The 19,680-nt window shown below is 39.4% G+C and overlaps 2 long non-coding RNA genes across 3 annotated transcripts; both read right to left on the reverse strand.

Moving 5' to 3' along the window:
• Positions 1-883: 883 nt before the first annotated feature.
• LOC146652609 (uncharacterized) lies at positions 884-9,739 on the reverse strand. Of its 2 annotated transcripts, none has more exons than XR_014907600.1 (5): positions 7,372-8,416; positions 4,694-4,779; positions 4,470-4,559; positions 3,789-4,180; positions 884-2,061 (listed from the first exon to the last, which is right to left on the reverse strand). It is a non-coding gene; the product is annotated as an uncharacterized LOC146652609 (long non-coding RNA). The 2 variants fall into 2 exon arrangements; XR_014907599.1 differs by lacking the exon at positions 884-2,061 and adding an exon at positions 9,050-9,739 and having other exon boundaries at positions 4,093-4,180; positions 7,372-7,518.
• Positions 9,740-13,929: 4,190 nt separating this feature from the next.
• Positions 13,930-17,551, reverse strand: LOC146652610 (uncharacterized). The gene is made up of 4 exons (XR_014907605.1): positions 17,414-17,551; positions 16,595-16,694; positions 15,455-15,499; positions 13,930-14,896 (listed from the first exon to the last, which is right to left on the reverse strand). It is a non-coding gene; the product is annotated as an uncharacterized LOC146652610 (long non-coding RNA).
• Between the last annotated feature and the right edge of the window lie 2,129 nt (positions 17,552-19,680).

Consider the following 19,680-nt stretch of genomic DNA (forward strand, 5'->3'; position numbering starts at 1 on the left):
CAGAGAAGGTGATCGGCTGTCCACTCCCCTCCCTGGACTTAATTGCCAGCTCAAGATGTCTCTCCAGAGCCAGGGCAATTATAAAGGACCACCTCCATCCTAACCACCACCTCTTCAACATCCTGCCCTCTGGAAAAAGGCTCAGATCCATCAGGTGCAAAACCAACAGACTAAAGAACAACTTCTTCTCGTGGGCTGTCAGAACTCTTAATGCAAACTAAGAGTGTGTAAAGACTTCCCCAACACATCCACCCTGACACTGCTGTTGATCATCTATGTGCAATATCTCAGTCTTTCCATGTTCTGTGCAATATTTTTGGCTTATGTGCAATTATTTTGGTCCCAGTCTGTTTCAATGTTTCCTACACATACACCATGTATATAGTTCCACTCACATATGTATACATATACACTGTTTTTTATTTTATTCTATTTATTTAATTATTTATTTATTTTCCGCCTTCGTTGTATATTGGTTTCTCTTCTTACTTTAGCACCTTTGTGGTTCAGCTACCCAATTTCGCTGTGCAAGAAACTGCACAATGACAATAAAAAGCTCTAAGTCTAAGTTTCTAAGTCTCTAACAGGTGACTGTGCAAATACTGGAAAACTGAGGACCTCTGGCGGACAAAAGGAATAATACACAAAAAAGTGCTCAGACATAAACTGTGAGAGTTTAAAATTTGTTCTGCAAAAATAGAATTTCACCAAATTAATAGAAATGCATATTTTCCAGATTACATTACTATAAAAAAGAATATTCAAGATATTGATTCAGATTCTATTTAATCATCATGAAAGACATGTTATAAAACTCATACTGGACTTTTGACACTGCACATATTTCACTTACACAAACTATAAAGGCATTAAAGGCATTTAACAACAGTCATATTATAAGAGAGGATTAAGACTTGAATACACATCTTCTATCAGATTAAAATAACAACAGCGTGAAACTCAAAAACTATTAACATTGCTTTAAAGTTCTCATCTAGTTTATATTTACCTATAAAACCAGATGAGATGACATTGATAATATAACAGCAGTTTTCTCTGCTGAGTTGATGTTGCTGATCAGTGGCTGGATGACAAAAACAAAACATAATCAGAATCAGAAAAATGTATTAATCCCTAAAGAAATGATGTGGTTACACAATGATAATAACATCATAAATGTTGCTTTGGCTCATTGACCTCAGGTATTTGAATTTCTCCACCTATATTACCTCTACTCCCTGAAGCATCTCTGTTAAACCTGTCTCCCTCTCATTCACACAACTTCTCTCCAGAACACTCCTCCACCGCTACAGGCCGTCTTTCACCTGTTTCTTAATGTTGTCCACAAACATAATAGACCAGAGACTCCTGCCTGACCTCAACTGTCAACCTACCCATCATCATAAAAATGAGAACAAAATAAAGAGCATAGATTCCTTTCAATACTTTGGATTTCTTTTCTTTTGACAGAGGAAAAATTCAAAATAAGATGAACAGTAAAAACAGGTAATAAATAATAAAAATAGAAGCTAAGGAAGATCTTCAGAACACAAATTTGAAACTCAAATACAACTCAAAACTCTAGGACCATGGCACTGAATCCTGTGTGCTGTTCAATAGTCTAGCAATAGCAATAGTTTTAGTTGTATGTTTTCTATCCAGCCTTCTCTTAGAGCAACTGCTCATATCCATAGCAAAGAACTCCTGGTACCAATTATATTTTCATTTAAAAAAAGGAAAAATAAGTGTATTATAATGTAGCTGGGCACTGTCCCAAAAACTGGTGTTTCTTTAAATCTGTTGGACCCATAAACAATATTCAAGAATTGTCTTTCCATTAAATGCAAATTCTTTTTTTTTCAACAGCTTGAACTATGTTATTTTAAAATTGACAGTAGAGCAGAAGTCACTGCATCATTTCATCATCAACACGAACCTGAAAAAAGCTGTCTGATATATAGATAAAATAATAACAAACAAACAAACATATCACTAAACAAAACACCTTATCTTGGTTTTCTAGGTGTTGCTGATGGTGACATAGGAAACTTCAGGATCCACCTAAACAATGAAGAGAAAAACATGCTGACTCCTCAGTAATATCCATCCATCCACTTATCCTTTTTAGTGTCGCGGGGTTGCTGGAGCCTATCCCAGCTGTCATAAGGCGAGAGGTGGGGTTCACCCTGGACAGGTCGCCAGTCTGTCGCAGGGCCAACACACAGAGACAGACAACCATTCGCGCTCACATTCACTCCTGCATTCACACCTATGGGCAATTTAGATTTTTCAATTGACCTATACCTTTAGAAGTGCTTGTATGAATGGGTGAATGAGGCATGTTGTTTAAATGGCCTGCATTTGTATAGCGCTTTTCTAGTCCCTAAGGACCCCAAAGCGCTTCACACTACATTCAGTCATTCACCCATTCACACACACATTCACACACTGGCGATGGCAAGCTACATTGTAGCCACAGCTGCCCTGGGGCGCACTGACAGAGGCGAGGCTGCCGGACACTGGCGCCACCGGGCCCTCTGACCACCACCAGTAGGCAAACATGGGGTTAGTATCTTGCCCAAGGATATTTGGCATGCAGCCAGGAGGCAGCCTGGGATTGAACCACCGTCCTTCTGATTAGTGGCTGACCTGCTCTGCCACCTGAGCTACAGCCACCCCTACAGTGCCCCTACAGTAGTCAAAGCACTGGGAGAGTAGAAAATTGCTATATAAGAATCAGTCCATTTACCAATAAAAAAAAACACTGCAAAACACACAAAACAAAATAGAAATAAGAAAAATGGTAACAGACATAGGAAAAAAAAACGTAAATAGGAAAAACGAAAACAGAAATAGGAAAAAACAGATTTCCAAAAGCAAAGGGAAGTGTTTCTGGGGAGACAATAACCCGACGGACCAGTTGCAGGGACGCAAAAAATGCTAGGTGTGTTTTTATCATGATTCATATAATACTGATGATGGATTTTTAGGCTAATAGTTAGGCTAACACATATACCACTCATCTTTTCTTTCCTCACAAAACCGATAAATCCTCCACTTCTTTTAAGTGTCTCCCAGCGCAATTCTTAGCATATTTTGGTTCCTGCAACTGGTCCGTCGGGTTATTGTCTCCCCAGAAACACGTTGTGCTTTTGGAAATCTGTTTTTTCCTATATCCGTTGTCGTTTTTCCTCTTTTCGTTGTGTTTTGTGTGCTTTTGCAGCATTTTTCTTATTGCTGGTGTTTTCTTAAGTTGCAGTGGCCTCTCAGGGCCACCGTACAACTGAGTTCCTAGTCTCCACTATGGCCCAATCTCCTCATGTGTATTTAAAGCCCCAGTTTGCTTCTGTTCTTTGTTATGTTCTATGTTCCTTAGAGGCTAGTTTGTGACTTCCAGATTTTTAGTGTTGCCTGAATTATTTTGTGTTTTGCATTTTGGCCTGCTAAGGTCAGCAATAAAGCTGCTTTTTGAGTTTAACATGGATTTGAGTTCTGCACTTGGATCCTACTTTGCCAACAGCTATCCTTGAAAATATGTCTCACTGTAATGCAACATAAACAACTCTTCATTCATCACTTTAATTTCTCAGAAATGGTGTCTCAAGATATTGCATTTGTGTTTTGACCTCTTACTTCAGGTTTTACGATTCATGGTGTGGTCTACTGATTTTATTTTTGGCCTAACTTTCTTATCTTTTGGATGCTTTTTCAGTTAGTGTCATGCATTTACAATTTTTTAGAGAATAAGAAGAAGTGTTTTTAACTCTAGGTGTAGTGGGTGATCTCACCGAGTTCTGATTGGTTTGAGTCTCTGCAGGGTTTGAACTCAGTCCCTGAAAAACAGACAATAGTGCGGTTACATCTGGTGGAAAAGCATTTCTATGAAGGCAGTTTAGTTCTTGTTAACACTCCCTCAAAGATGAGCGGTTTATTTAATTGTCTTTTTAGTGGCAGATATAGGAATATTTAATTATATGTTTCAAAACTCACAGGATTTTCATTCTTCTGCATTTTGTTTCCTGGAAAGACAAAAACAGTCAACTCTAACATTCATAGAACAACTTACAAATGTTGTATCTGTAAATGTTCTCACCTTTCATTCTTTTCCTTATGATGAGACACACAGCTGTTATCAGCAGTGCGACCAAACCAATAGCTCCATTGATGTACCACGAAATAGCTGCGATAAAGCAGACAAAACAAATTTGAAACATTTTTGCATGTTAATGTTTGAAAAACGTTTCACACCATTTAACAGCCATGATACTCAAGTGAACAATGTTTCCTGCCAAAACCACACCATCATATCAAATGTTACATCTTATGTTTCCTATAGGATAGGTAAGTGATTTTCTGTCATCAAAATGTAAATAATATTCATTAGGAAAAAAGATGTAAACTAAAGTATGAACTCTCCTTAAAACTCTAAAAGAAAACGTGTTTTTCCTGCTTAATCATCATAATCTTACGTGATTTTGAAGGATTGCTGATTGTGTTTGGTTCTGATTTTGTGCTGCTTTCAGTTTTTCTCGCTGGTTCCTTTGTTGTGTTTGCTTCAGCTGAATAAATGACAAAAGCAAACCAAAAAGTGTGTCATTATTTCACAAGTTGTTAATGAAAAAAAGATCTTAAAAATGTAAAATCTATCAAACTAATATTTGAGGTCATCTTAAACAGTTGATCGTGAGCTCACCTGTTTCCTCACCTGAGGGCTGAAGGTAAATGGCTGCACTCTTCCTGTGTCTGTATCAGTCACCTCACACTTCACTGTGTTGTATCCTGCTGAGTAAATAGGGTAATACTTTATAACAGAGAGAGAACATTTCACCTCAATAATCAATCTGTCTGGTTTAGTTGTGGCCTTTTCACCGATCTGTCGAAGGTTGATCAGCTGTGCTGTTAGTTTCTTGAAATAAAAAAACATTTAGTACCATCACAGTTATTCTGGTCATCACATTTAGACAAGGCTGAATGACGTCATCAACAATCTTCATTGAAGAAAACCAATAAAAAAACATTAGAATACAGCACTTTTTACAATAAGAGTGAAAATCAATTTAGAAACAACTTTATAAACATGCTTCCCTGAAACAGCAGATCATGCTCAGCTGTCTTATTCATGTTATTGGTAAGTGATTGTAATAATATTGATACGATTATTATTTCACTGCTATAAAAATGTTTCCTCTATCCTTACCTACAATCTGAATCATCAGCATCAGACATAAAAACATTTGAATCCATCTGAATTCATCCATTCTGCTTCTCTGTCTCACTTCGTTCTTGTTCTCAGTCTCAACTGTCACAGTCTCTGAACTGATGACCCTTCAGGACGGTTTGTACTTCCTGTCATTTGTCATGTTTCACCACAAATTTAGCAATTTTTAGTCGTCTCTCATTTATGTTGATGATAATGTTACACAGCTGGAGTAAATCAGCTTTTCTGAAACATTTTTTCTAAAGGAAATTTATATGAAGACTTGGCAGGTTCATATTTTTGTCATTCTCACAGTTGATTTGTGACATTGATGTGTTTGACATTGAAAAGAAAATAATGAATAAAGAAGTCGAATGTGAGATATTTTTTGGAATAATGCAGCTCCCCTTTTTTAAATATTTTAAATCAGAAGGTGCATGACAGTTAATGTGTCAGACTCAACTCCTTAACCAACATAAGTGAGATGAATTGATTTTACAACTGCAGGTACAGGAAATATAGCAGATAATGCTATTGGAGTGAAACCCAACAGTTCCTCACCGTTAATCTTAAGTAATTTCCCCCTGATGAGGTGGAGAGGAAGTGTGTTCGTTACAATGTGGTGTGCTCATTTTACTGTTTTTTTAAGAATCTGCTGTTACAAGTGAAAATCTAAAAAAATTAAGGGAAGGTAAGGCCCCCAAATGTTTTGGGTTCGTAGCAACACTCTTGGTTTCTGACAGAAAACGGTAAGTGGTGAGAATAGAGGCTGTGGTTCAGGGGTTATCAGCAGTAGCATTTAACAATAATCTGTGAAATTGGTAAATAAGTATGCTCATTAATATGTTATATATAATATATTAATATGCTCATCAATATGCTCTAGTGTTTAAAACCCTAGAGTTCAGCAAATTAAATTCAACAAATATATCACGAACACCTTATTTGTGATAACCAGTGTTTCAGTCACAGGCCTGTCGGTATTATTCAAGTTACACAGTGGATTTTTTTCTTTTGGCTAAATACAAAATAAGAACAGTAAAAACAGGACACCCAAAATCAAAATCCAGCTTGACGCAAGGAAGATAAGATTAGTTAGGGAAACTATCACAGCAAAGGCAGTAAACTAAAAAGGGCAAAGGGAAGACAAGACACAAATTGGGAGGCAGAAACCGGTGAAGGTAAATACACCCAGCTCAAGGCAATCACGGCAGAGTTGGCAAAGGTGTTAGTAAAGCTACCAAGAAATGAAAGAAAACTAACCAAAATAAAATAGGAAATGAAAAAAGACAAATAAATCTAGAGACCAGACAAACACCTAATGAGCCAGGCATTCATTTAGAGCAAAACTAGTTGTGGGCAGATAACAAATGAATAGAAAAACATTTTATCTCCAGATGACATTATTGTAAGCAATAAGAAGGAAGAAACTGATACAGATTTAATGGTATTTAACGGTCAATAAACTCATGCTACAAAACCCATAACGGTCATTTAGAAATCTAAAACAAACAAAAGCCGAGCGCTACCCCCAACTCGCTAATTGAATAAACAAGAAAAAAAATGATAGAAAATAATAAGGCAGTTCTCTCTTTCTGCTTCAGTGCTTAGTTAAAAGTCAAAGTATCAACACACTAAATACAAAACTTGGCAGTTCTCTGAAATCACACACCCAGATCTGTCATAGATGGTTTGGAGGCCAAGGACGGGCCTGCTGCTGCTGTCAGCTACTGCCGGGGAGACTGCTGGAGAGGATTTTTAAAACAGCCACTTGATGATGGAACCAATCAGCAGCTGCCAGCAAAATCCAGCCACTGTGATTCAAAAGATGGCCAGAGCCGTAACAATAGGATTAAATCTATTAAACTAGATAAGATTATACTGATAATACAACAGCAGTTTTTTTCTGCTGAGCTGATGTTGTGGATCAGTGGTATCTGACAGAAACACCAGAGCCTCCAGTGCTTTCATACTTTATTGAAACATCATCTTTATCATAATGTACCTGTGAAAAACAAGCAAAAAACCCAAAACCAAATGTATCAGATTGTGAGACAAATAAATTGGCATTGTGTTTATTATTACCTGTGGTTTCAGTTATATTCTTTCCATTAGTTCTTAGTTTTCTTTTCTTTTGTGTTTTTGAGTGTTAGGTTGAAATTGTTAAATGTTACCATTATTGTACTGCCAAGGTCTCCCCTTCCATCCATCCATCCATCCGTTCGCTTCCACTTATCCTTCTTAGGGTCGCGGGGGGTGCTGGAGCCTCTCCCAGCTGTCATAGGGCGAGAGGCGGGGTACACCCTGGACAGGTCGCCAGTCTGTCGCAGGGCCAACACACAAAGACATCATTCGCGCTCACATTCACTCCCGCATTCACACCTATGGGCACTTTGGATTAATCAATTAACCTATCCCCACAAGCTGACAGAGGCGAGGCTGCCGGACACTGGCGCCACCGGGCCCTCTGACCACCACCAGTAGGCAACAGGTGAAGTGTCTTGCCCAAGGACACAACGACCGAGACTGTCGGAGCCGGGGCTCAAACCGGCAACCTTCCGATTACAAGACAAACTGCCAACTCTTGAGCCACGATCGCCCCAAAATTATAAACACAACAAAAGCTATTTTGCCCAAACACCTGAAATACATCTAATTAATATTTTAGCTATTTTTAGTTGTTTTAAACAGCTGATCGTGAGCTCACCTGTTTCCTCATCTGAGGTCTGACAGCTAAAGGTAAACAGCTGCACACTTCCTGTGTTAGCATCAGTCACGTCACACTTCATTTTCTCATATCTTGATGGATAGATATAGTGAGACTTCCAACGGGTCACAGTAGTGGAGCAGTCAGTCTGTGAGGTCAGTATTTCTTTGTCATCTTTGTTCATATCTTGACGTTTAATCAGCCAATTCACGGTGTGATGACACTGTCCATATGTCACCACAGAGCAGCTTACAGTTTTTCTCAGTTGCTTTGGTGCATTTCTCACAACAAAATTGATCTCTGCACCACTACTAAGGCTCTTCTCAAAACAATTGGTGCAAACTGCAAAACATGGTGGATAACTCGCAAAAGTGAGTCACCTCATCAAAAAGAAAAGTCAGTTGCTCAAAATAAGTAGTCAATGCTTCAAAAGCAAGTCCCTTAATCAAAACAGATAATATATTCATCAAAAGCAAGTACTTATATCAAAGTGTCAGGGCTGTCACAATTACAAGTCATTACACCAGCACCTTTGGTCACAAAATCAAATGGTTTGAACAGGTTCTCATTGTGACGGATTTCTTTGTAGGTGCTTCCCAATGACTAATAATAAAAAGATTAACCTGAGACAGATGAACCAGAGCGTTTAGAGTTTGTATTTCTCCTAATTTGTACTGTAGGCATGAATAAAGACCAACTTCCTCAAATGTGAGCTTCTTAATAACCAGAGAACAGTTCGCTGTAACACTCAGTCTGTCTGATTTGACTTTGTCTGTCCAAGTGTGATCAGCTCTACTGTTGTTTTGTGTCTTGAAACAAATGTCCACTCAGTACTGTCACAGTTATTCTGCTCATCTATCACATTTAGACAAGGCAGAGTGACGTCATCTCCAACTTTCATAAAAATGGATATTTCTGTTTCAGATACTGTTGAGAAGATTGATGAGAAATATGAAAGATAAATTAGAATGCAGCAGTTTTACAATCAGAGCGAAGATTTTAGACTCGGGTCTGTAAACATGTCCCATATTTCCCTAAAACAACAGTACATGCTCAGCTTTCTTATTTACTGTAAAGTTTATTGACCATAGTAATACTGATAATATTTAGTTTTGTTGCTAATAAAATGTTTCCTGTATCCTTACCTGGAATCAGAATCATCAGCATCAGAGATAAAAACATTTGAATCCATCTGAATTCATCCATCGTGCTTCTCTGCCTCACGTCTTTCTTGTTGTCGATCTCAACCGTCACAGTCTCTGAACTGATGACTCTTTTTACTTCCTGTCATTAGTCAGATCTCACTTCCTCACTGCAACTTTAGTCATTTGTAGTTCTTTCTTCTTGTTGGTATTGAGTATGTGAGCTTTCTCTGAAATTGATGAATACATTTAAATATTAAACAAAGATGACACAAATAAACACAAAATGCAATTCCTAAATGAAGTTGTTTATTATTAAGAGGGGAAAAACCTATATGGCCCTGTGTTAGACCAAGTTAAATGTGCGACAGTGTCAAAGTGCTATAGACAAGGGTGCAGGGATCAGGTCTCCAGGGAATCTGCAGGGAAAAGCAGGGGGAACACACTCACTCTCCTTCTGTCTCTCTTGGCGTCTCACCAGTCTCTCACTCCTCTCTCGTACCAGAATTTCTGTAAGGAACAAGGGCAGGTCCAGGGTGTCTGTACACAGGGAAACGACGTGTTAGCACAAGATTCAAAATCCAAGAGAACTAGATTACTAGTGTCCTAGCCAGGACTTCACTAACATGAGTCAAGCAACAATCCAGCAAAGAGCAGTCTAACTTCTTCCCGTAAGTAGAGGCCGGTTAATGAGACGCAGGTGTTCACCATCTCCCAGGTATGTAGGCCAAAGGCGGGAGCCCACAATGGCCTCCGCCCAGGCAATAGAGGGAGAGAAAAGGAGAGAAAAACAATACCAAAGCCCACTTGTAGCAGAATATTTCTCAGGCAGACAGTGACACTATAGTTTTTAAACATAACAAAAATCAGACGACGACTGGTTTGATTTAACTGTGGTGATGTTTAGATTGCTCGAGTTGAAAAACGTGTTGCCGTCCAGTTTGTGTGAAGTCAGCATTACAAAGCAAATGCAACAACCTATTGACAAAAAGTCCTTATATTTACTGTGATAGTTGACCTGCTGCACTCTTGGTCTTAAAGCAAATTAGTGTTGTTTTAAGCTTTAGAAAATGAGAAACAGTAATGTTAAATATATGTGTATCACAATGGAGTGGACTTTGAGAGATAGTTTTATCTACTCTGCAGCATAAGCTGAAAAACCAAGGCAGGATCCATGAAGCTGAAACACGTCAGCAGAAGGAGGAAAAGGTGGTGAGGCAGGAAAAAGAGACTAAGAAGGTACCTCAGGCCACCAGGGTGGAGAGAGACTCACGGTCGAATTATGAGGTACAGTAAGCCTGAAAAGACAGGAGCGCTTCAGCTCGCTGTGTCGTTGTCAAAGAATGACAAAGAAAGAATCTAGTTGTCGTCCTGCAGAGGCAGCCCTCTCCGCCCATCCCAACCTTGCAGAAAAAGCTGGCAAATCTTGCGCCATCTAGGCCCTCCTCTGTTTTTAGCCAGCGCTCGTCTAGAACTCTGAGTAACTCATTGCAAAGACTGCAAATTTTTTCACATTTTGCCCTGTATGACAACTCTATAAATAAATAAAAATGCATTCACAGAATTGCTCAGTGTCAGCACCAAACCACCCACCACCCAATGAAATTCCCAGCCAGCAAGGTAAGATTTGTGCAAATTATAAACCTTTATTTTCCTGATCCCTGCCCTGCCTTCAGTCCCCTGTCGTGCTTCAGATGATCAACAGGAAGTGTTCAGTTTGCTGTCAGCCTTACGTTGGTGTCTGAGGAAAGAGCGGTGACAACTGGAGGTTCAGATGGGTTGCACAGATTCACACGAGACCCACTACAATCTGGTAAACAGGTATTGCAGTCAGGCACCACTGAACAGCAGGGTAATGTGTGCAGGCATAAGATGCCAGAACAACAGGGATTTCTATCTTTTGTGCCAGGCTTAGAATCAGTCATTTAGAGACGCTGCTATGTTGAATTTAACCCAGTTAACCCCCAGATGTGGTGAGGCAAAGACACGATACTAACTCTGGGCTGTTAACGTGTGATCTTAATTTGATATTCGTAGTGAAGAATGTATTCAGTACAATGTTTTCCAAGACATTTATTCATCTGTGCTTGTATTCAAGTTTACAGCAAATCATCTGAGAAATGCCTTTGAACTGGTGCCTGTTTCTGGGCTTTTCTTTTGTCACAAACTGCTCACAAAGAAGGACGAATGCTTTAGGGAACAAAAGCTTTGGAATGTATTCTGCAAGTACAGGTCAAACGTAATAGCCTCATTGTTTTATAGCAATGCTGAATTAACTTATGTCACTGCAGGACAGTGCAGCCAGTGGGGCTGATTGTTATAGTCACTGTGCACGACAAGAAAGCATTTGACATGGTGAACTGCTGCCACGGTTTTAGAGAGACGTCTGTTTGTTATTAGAAGTAGTTGTTCTGTTTAATTTGGGGTTTTTCTCCTTTGCTTCTTCGTAGAAGACGACCAATCTGCACATCGAGAAGCTGTCCTGTCTTCAGCTAGGAGTCCTTCTCCAGCTGCTGCACATGCTAACAGGCAAAACATCAGGGAGTAATACAAGCTTTTAATGCTTATGTGAACCACAGGAGTGCTTATAATGTATCAACCTGCAGTGAGACTGTAAAAGCAAAATCTTTCTTGATTTAAGTTTCATTGCACAAATAATAACAGATTCAGGAATGTATTCAAGGAAGAGACTGGCAAAGAAAGAGTGGGATAGTCAGGGAGCTGAAGGAAGGAGTACTAAAAGGCTAGGTGCACAGCAAAGAGAGAGGTGTCACTGGCACAGGAAAAGGCTTGTAGTGAGTTGTATGTGAGGCTGGACACTAAGGAGAAAATGATTTTTAATGAATGGCAAGGCACATAAATTGTGCTGGAAGAGAGTAACCAAGTATAGAGATGGAAATGTGCTAATGTGAAGAAAGTGTGTTGAGAAGGGAGAAGGAGTACTTTGGACGAAAATTGAATTAGAGAAGGAAGTGAGGCAACTCTGAAGAGGATGGAGACGGGAGGCATAGAGAGGGTAGGAGTGAAGGCTATGATAAGGTGCGAAGAGAGTAACTGTGGTGCTGCATAAGAAAGTCCTGAGGGGCAGAGAAGTATGTGATGGGTTGAGATTACATCAGAGAGAGGCTCTGAGCCCCTTCTTGTTTGCACTGGTGATGGAGAGGCTGACAGATGAGATCAGGCAAGAGTCTCCGTGGATGATGTTTTCAGACAACCACAGAAAGGATTTGTGGATGTAGTGAAGGTGGACATGCAGGGGGTTGGTGTGACTGAGGAGGATGCTAGAAATAGAGAGATGGAGGCGGATGATCCACTGTAGCGACCTCTAAAGGGAGCAGCCGAAAGAAGAAGAAGCACAAATAATTCTAATCATGCTTTTCTTTTATTCTCAGTACTAAGCTATGTAAAGGAAGTCAAGGTTGTTTCCTCCTACAATCACTTTGGTCATGCTGTTCTTACAAGTGTGGAGGTGCCAGATGGTTTAGACTTGTTTAGATTGGTGCTCTGTCTCCCTTTATCCAAACTAAAACTTTGATGGGGTTTTTTATCTTCACTAAACACTTTTTTGCTTTGTGTTTATTATTGTGCTACTGCAAGTATTTCATATATTAGTCAGTTGATTGTTACTGTAGGGCAGCTCTAGGACAATCCCAGATGTGATGTAGCTTGCTTTTATCCAGCAGATACGACATCTCATGAGGAGGTTCGAACCCTGTACCCTGACCCTCCTGCTGACGCACAAAGTCTGGACATCCAGCAGCAGGCCCTTCTACGTGAACAACAGCACAACAGTTTCTATTTCTTTTAATATTAGAAGTCAGTTATTCATTAATGAATACAAATGGTGACTGAAGTTATTTAGACAGGACATTAAACAATAAACTTCCAATAAATTATGAACAATGTGTGACTGAATGTGTTCAGTGAAAGACTTTGAAAATATCGCAGCATAAAACCAGTGTAAAAGTACTCAGACTACTTTTGGGGGTATTTATTTGATGATGCAACCAGAAAATGTGCAGGTTGTGAGTTTAACATTTTCAACACTGGAGAAGAAGTACATGTACACAGACTAGCTAATGACAAACATTTTTTTTAAATTAACCTTTATTTAAACAGGTTGTTCATTTTTCTGAGCTTATCTGGTGTCCAGTTTCGGTGGCAGTAGCATAAGCAGAGAAGACCCAGACCTTACTCTCCCGAGCCAGCTCCTCCATTATTTGGGGGACACTGAGGCATTCTCTGCTGAGTGCTGTGATCTCCCCAACATGTCCTGGGTGTGTCCTGTCTGTCCTGGTGGGACATGCCTGGAACATCTCACCCAGGAGGCGTTCAAGAGGCACCCTTGTCAGATGCCTGAACCTCCTCAACTGGCTCGTTTAGATGTAGAGGAGTAGCAGTTAACTCGGAATGAGACAGACAGCACCTACTGCTGGGGTGGGCCTACAGGAGGGAGAGCTCATGTCATCTCTTCAGGACACATCACTGGACCCCAAGAAGCTCTCCCCGGAGCTCCCTTTGGCTGCTGGGGTCGGCATACGTTCAACTTTAAAATCACTCTTGGTTCTTGGCTAGCTTTGTGTTAGCATCCTTTGTGTACTGATGCTTGCAAGAAGCTAAAGTTGCTTTGGCAGAATTTTCTTTCTCATATATGCACACATAAGGAGAGAGATGTTTTATAAGCTTTAGTCATCACCGTGCACTTTTCCTGATTCACACAAAATACAGCAATCTGGCACCTTCCCACAGAGTCTTGCACGAGTATTAAACATGTTCATTTGTGCTTTGGACTGTCACCAGATTTCTTCTAGAAGTTTCTTGCCAGTCAGCAACTATCTTGGCAACACCACTTGAGTTTGTGTGTTGCATGCTAACATCCTTATCATATGTGTAATAATAATACTAAAGCTTCATCTTATGCACACACAAAAAACAAATATGGCTCCTTCGTGCAGGGTTTTCTGGTATGTTCATTTATGCTTCCCAATTAAAAAAAAAAAAAAAGAAAAAAAAAAAGAAGAAAAAGCAAAGTTCTTGCTTCTCAGCCACTGCGGCCACATCCTCACCGTTTTTTAGGCAGTTATATAAACATACTGTGAGTGAGTCATAAGCTTAAATACAATAGTTGAAGGAACAAAAACTTAATGTTTAAAAATACCAGTCAAATCTGATTAAAGTAAATAAATAATAAGTATACAATGTAGTTTTAAGACTTCTCAATGTTTCGTAACATTAATGTTCTATGAACTCGTGAGTCCAGAAATCTGAATGTCATGAAAAGTATTTATTATTCGTGTATTATTATTTTACAATACAAGGTTGTTTTTTTCCTGATACTTCATGCAAACCACATTTCTCCAGGCCTGTCCTAATCAGCTTACTCAGTATCACTAGATCCAATGCTGCTCCTCCAGCAGAGCACACAAAAGTAGGAGAGACCAGAGATGCCATGGCTTAGTTAGGAGACTGTTTGCTTCAAGGCCACTAGAGGGTGCTGCCATAAAACTACAATAAATGAATTGACCTTTTGACCTGCTCACACTCTTTTATGCAAAACCCTGCTGATGACACACACAGACACACACACACACACACACACACAGATTCTAGGTCTGACCAACCGTCTCCACCGTGGGCAAAAAGATGACAGTCAATAAAATTCTAAAATTTTATTTATAAACACAATGAATAGTAGTTAAAAGTCCAGTGTCCCATTTAGGTACAAAGTAAAAACACACAGTCCAAGGCCAGAGCCAGCTATGCCACAAAGCCAGTTGCACTCCACACGTTGTTCACTTCAACAGGGGTAGCAATTGTCCTCTGAGACCCACCACCCTGTAAGTAGAAAGCCTGCACAGAGCGACAAAATAAGACAATTCACTATATAATTCACAGCCCATCCATCCCAAACATATCAGATCATTAGAGGTTTTGTCACATTACATACCTGCACTGAGAGACAAAATAACACAGCAGTGTTTGTAATGTGGGCTATAAGTAGACTAGCATATCAGTGCAATCAATTACACCTGCCTCCAATTAGTCCAGCCCTTTTACAGTCATTGACTGGGTGAGAAAACACGAGCAAATCAACCCAAGAGACAAGCAGGAAGACTCTCTGAAGGCTCCTGTGGCTGCACAGGCAGTCTTACAATTACGAGGTTGGAGAGTTGTTGTTTCAAAATGTTCACACTGATTTCACATGCTCATTAACTCACAACCAGCTGACCATATATATTTCTGCTGCTGAGCTGCTTTTTGATGGAGATTTTCTGAATTTATTTTGCTACCATAAGAGCAGACTCCATGCTGAAAGCATGTGCACTGTCACTTGCAATGAGTGGCACTAATGACGCTAAATTTAATTACAGGTCATGGACAGCCTTCATAAATGCTCATATTACTCACCCACACTGAATTCCAGCACAGGTTCATCTGGGTCCTGACTATTTCCTGCAAAGTAACACAAACGTCATCAGAACATTAAGTCAGAGAAACAACATTTGGAGCTTTTGTACATGATAAATTATACTGCAGTAGTAAAACAAAGTCAAGCAGCAGTACATTTATTAAAATCACCTTCAGCTGTAATATTTAAACTGATTTAGTGTCAATTTAGATTATGTTTAGATTAAAATGAAACTAGTACCCTTGTAATGTCTTTTTAAATTAGAGGTAAATATTTGTATATTTTTTACATAATATAATTATATTTACTGGATTTTCTCTCTATTGTAGTTTAGTATTATAGTTATTACTTGTTTTTTATTGACTTGTCTTGTTTTTACAATGATTTGCTCTGAATGCAGCCTTTAAAGAAAAGACTATCTGTTCAGTAACTATCCATCAGACTGGGTCCATGTTACCAGCCAAATGGGTAATAATTAAAGTAAGTTTTGAATTACGTATATTTGGGTGTTTAGGTGACACTTTTGCAAAAAAAAAAAATATAATTAGGTTTAAAAGAACTAAACATGTATGTATTTAAAAACAATAAGTGTGTTAGAATTACTACAGCAACAGCTTGTAGCTCACTGTACTATTTTTGAGCACAACTTTGGTGCTTTTGCCTCATTTTTAAATCAGTGATCCCAGTAGCACAGTCTAAGCAGAGACCTCAGTGCTTGGCAAACAATCAATAGAATCAATATAATTATTAAAAAGAAACAAAATAAATGCCAACCATATAAAAAAAAACATAAACTTAAGGAAAAAACTAAACTTGATTTTGTGTCTTTAGGCTATTGTTAACAGCAAGCATGAGGTTAGTGCATATGTATTATTATTGGAAAGATTACTGCAAAGAAAAAAAGGTTGAACCAGGAGGGGGCGATATTGCTCTTCTTACCATGAGTTACATGCAGGCTATTACTTACCATGTCACTCACATTTATTTCACAAAACAGCTGAACCCACTTAATTCGATTTAATTGTATTTATGCAGAGCTGAATCACAACAACAGTCTCCTCGAGGTGGTATAGATTGTAAGGTAGAAAGTCTACAATTAAAAAGAAAAAACCTCAATACAGTGGGAAGGAACAACTCACTTTTAACAGGAAGCACCCTCTGGCAGAACCACGGTCAGGGAGGGGCGGCCCGCTGCGACCCTTTGGGGATGAGGAGACGAAAAAGGGGACAAAAGACACACTGTGGACGAGAGCCAGAGATGAACAAGAACTAATTATTGAATGCAGAGAGGTGTATAAACACATGGTGGGAATCCCCCAGCAGGGTAGTCCCAGGGTAACTAAGGGAGGATTCATGGTCACCTGATTCAGCCCTAGCTATATGCGTTGGCAAAAAGGTAACTTTGAAACTTAATCTTAAAAGTAGAGATAGTGTCCGTCTCCTGCATTCAAACTGGGAGCTGGTTCCACAGAAGGATGATCCCCTTCTACTTCTAAATATCCTAAAAACCACAAGGAAGCCCACAGTCTGAGAGCAAACTATCAAACTACGAGGTCTTTAAAATAAGATGATTATTCAAGACCTCATGTGTGATGGGAAGGATTCTGAATTTGATGCTGGACCCACAAATCATAAAAGAGAAACACTAACTCACACACACCAGAAAGTGCCAAGAATTATAATTATATGTAATTTAGTTTTGCGTTCCTTTATAATGCTTTCAACTATACAAATAAGACACTTCATGGGGGCGCCTGAGCCTTGTAGACACAACAAATACTGAACAAACCTCATGCGCCCTGTTGTTGACAAAACGATAAAAATGAATGTGTACTTCTGTCTTATTTAGGTCATTTTTGTAGTTTTTGTAGACAGACTACTGTAATTTCTCAATAAAATGTCGCTTATTATCGCTCACTCTCAAGAACAAAAACGTGAGTAATTTCCCAGTAGCTCACCATATTTGGGATCTTCTAACATCCACACTTCATGTTTAAACGGTGGTGCGGAGGCGGTGTACCGTCGCAGGCCGGATGTAGCATTCAGCGCGGTGTGCCTTTTTTTCAGTTGCTAAGCAACAGATTTGTCCCGCCCCTTTCGTTATGACGGGGCGGGCCAGTCCTTTGACTGGTGACGTTTCTTTGTAACGTCACCTGACGTTACAAAGAAACGTCAGGTGACGTTACAAAGAAACCTTAAACCGACCTTATATATAGACCTGGCTGTTCAGTTGAAACGCATTCACACAGCGGGACAGCAGCGCTTTAAACGTTCAAACACGGAGTTTAACACAAAACAACATTTTAGACATAAAAAACAAAAAAGTGAAATGGCAAGCTCGAACTGTAACACAATGACAAATGATGAAACAGTTCAGACCAATGGGGATAATTCTACAGTACATGCTTTGGTATCCCTCTTGAATAACTTGTTCAGTAGTTTTTCGATCAAGCAGTGGGGAGAGCTTATCTCAGGCTATCCGGATTGCTTTACCGCTAAGCGGCTTGTAGGTTTTGTAGAGGACGTAATGGACCTGTGTGCACAGTCAGTAGCAGTATCACCACTGAGGTCTTCCCAGAACTCCCCTGTACATGAAAACTGTTCTGTCCACACCACTACTGGCAAAACGGTTTTGTCACGTGTGAAATTTTTGGACGATTCTGCTGAGCAGGAGTTTGATACAGCACAGAATATAGATGCTAACAGCCAAGAAACAGCTAACACAGAAGAAAGCTGTCAAAATGCTGACCAACACAGTGCTGCAAAAGCAGAAAACAATCCAATTCCAGATCCCCAGCAGCAGAAATCCTGTGTTGAACATGAAGCCAGCATCCCACCGTTAACAAACGTAAGTCAAACGGAGTCATATAAAAAGATACAGCATCACAGATCTTCTGTAGACTGTGAGCCACCTGAAAAAACCTTAGACTTTGAAAGATGGTTAGAGACATTAATTCAGGCTGTGCTTTCAAAGCTTGGTAAACTTTTAAAGTGCCCTCATTCTCACCAAAAACGTTTGTTGGATCTACTCTTGGACAAATTCAAGGGGATGGATTTGCATTTAGACCGAAAAGTGCAGAATTATTTTGACTGCATTGCTAATGCGATTTTCACTGATATTTGTGACAAATTACATAAATTGTCACTAATATCATTGGAAATGGGGAGGAGTGGGGAGGAGGATTCAATGAATTTAATGGAACAACCAATATTTAATATCATAACTACTTCAGTATTCCAAGAACACCTGTTGGCAGTAACAGTTACTGATAGACTGGAATCATATGAAAAGAAAGAAAGATGCAGATTTTCAGTGGAAATCTTTGTGGAAGGACTGATTTCCCAGGTTTCAAAAAAATCAGGCACAGTCTTCAGCATTGAAAGTGCTGAAGCCATCTCCAACCGGCTTACCATGAAAATCTGGACTGAAATCAGGGCCAGATACGACAAAATCCCACCAGAGAAGTTCAAGAAACTCAGCGAGAGGGTTTTCAAATCCCTCTGTAAAAGATGGAAGCATGCATCTTTGGTGACATTCTGGCAATTAAACTTCCAAGATCTTGATGAAGATATTGTTAAAACTTTCAAAAGAAAGATATTCACAGAACCAAGTTGCATATCTAAGTGCTTCTCATCGGTGCGGGCATTTTTTGGGAGGTGTAAGGGAAGAAACAAAGTTTCCACTTTATAGTGACATCGTGATATCAACAGCAAAATATTTTCTAAAACTCACTGGACACTTTAAATGAGCTAGTTTTACATTTAGATCAGATCAAGTCATTTTTGAAATCCCCAGGAATGGTCGCGGCAGATGGCCACCCCGCCCTGAGCCTGGTTCTGTCGAAGGTTTCTTCCTCTTAAAAGGGAGTTTTTCCTTCCCACTGTCGCCTCGTGCTTGCTCAGAGGGGTTTGTTCTTTTGGGGTTTTCTTTTTAATACTGTAAGTTGTTACCTTACAGTGTGAAGCACCTTGAAAACACCATTGTTTCCTTTGGTGCTATACAGATTGAAGTGACTTGCACTGACAACATAACTAAGCTGGGACTTTAATTTAACATCAATAAAATTATAAAAATATTACATCTTGATTTCTGCTTGTTTTCATTGTCTGTGACTTAATGAATACAAATGTGTAATTTAACAGATTCTTTCTTTATGTTAGTCTGACCGGTGATTCCACGTTGGCCTTAGGTGTTGGCGCAGATACGCTGCAGCCCCTGAGCCAT

This window comes from Rhamphochromis longiceps, linkage group LG15 (genome assembly GCF_057381845.1).
Source record: "Rhamphochromis longiceps isolate RC_006_pf linkage group LG15, R_longiceps_female_GT1.1, whole genome shotgun sequence".
NCBI classification, from domain to species: Eukaryota; Metazoa; Chordata; class Actinopteri; order Cichliformes; family Cichlidae; genus Rhamphochromis; species Rhamphochromis longiceps.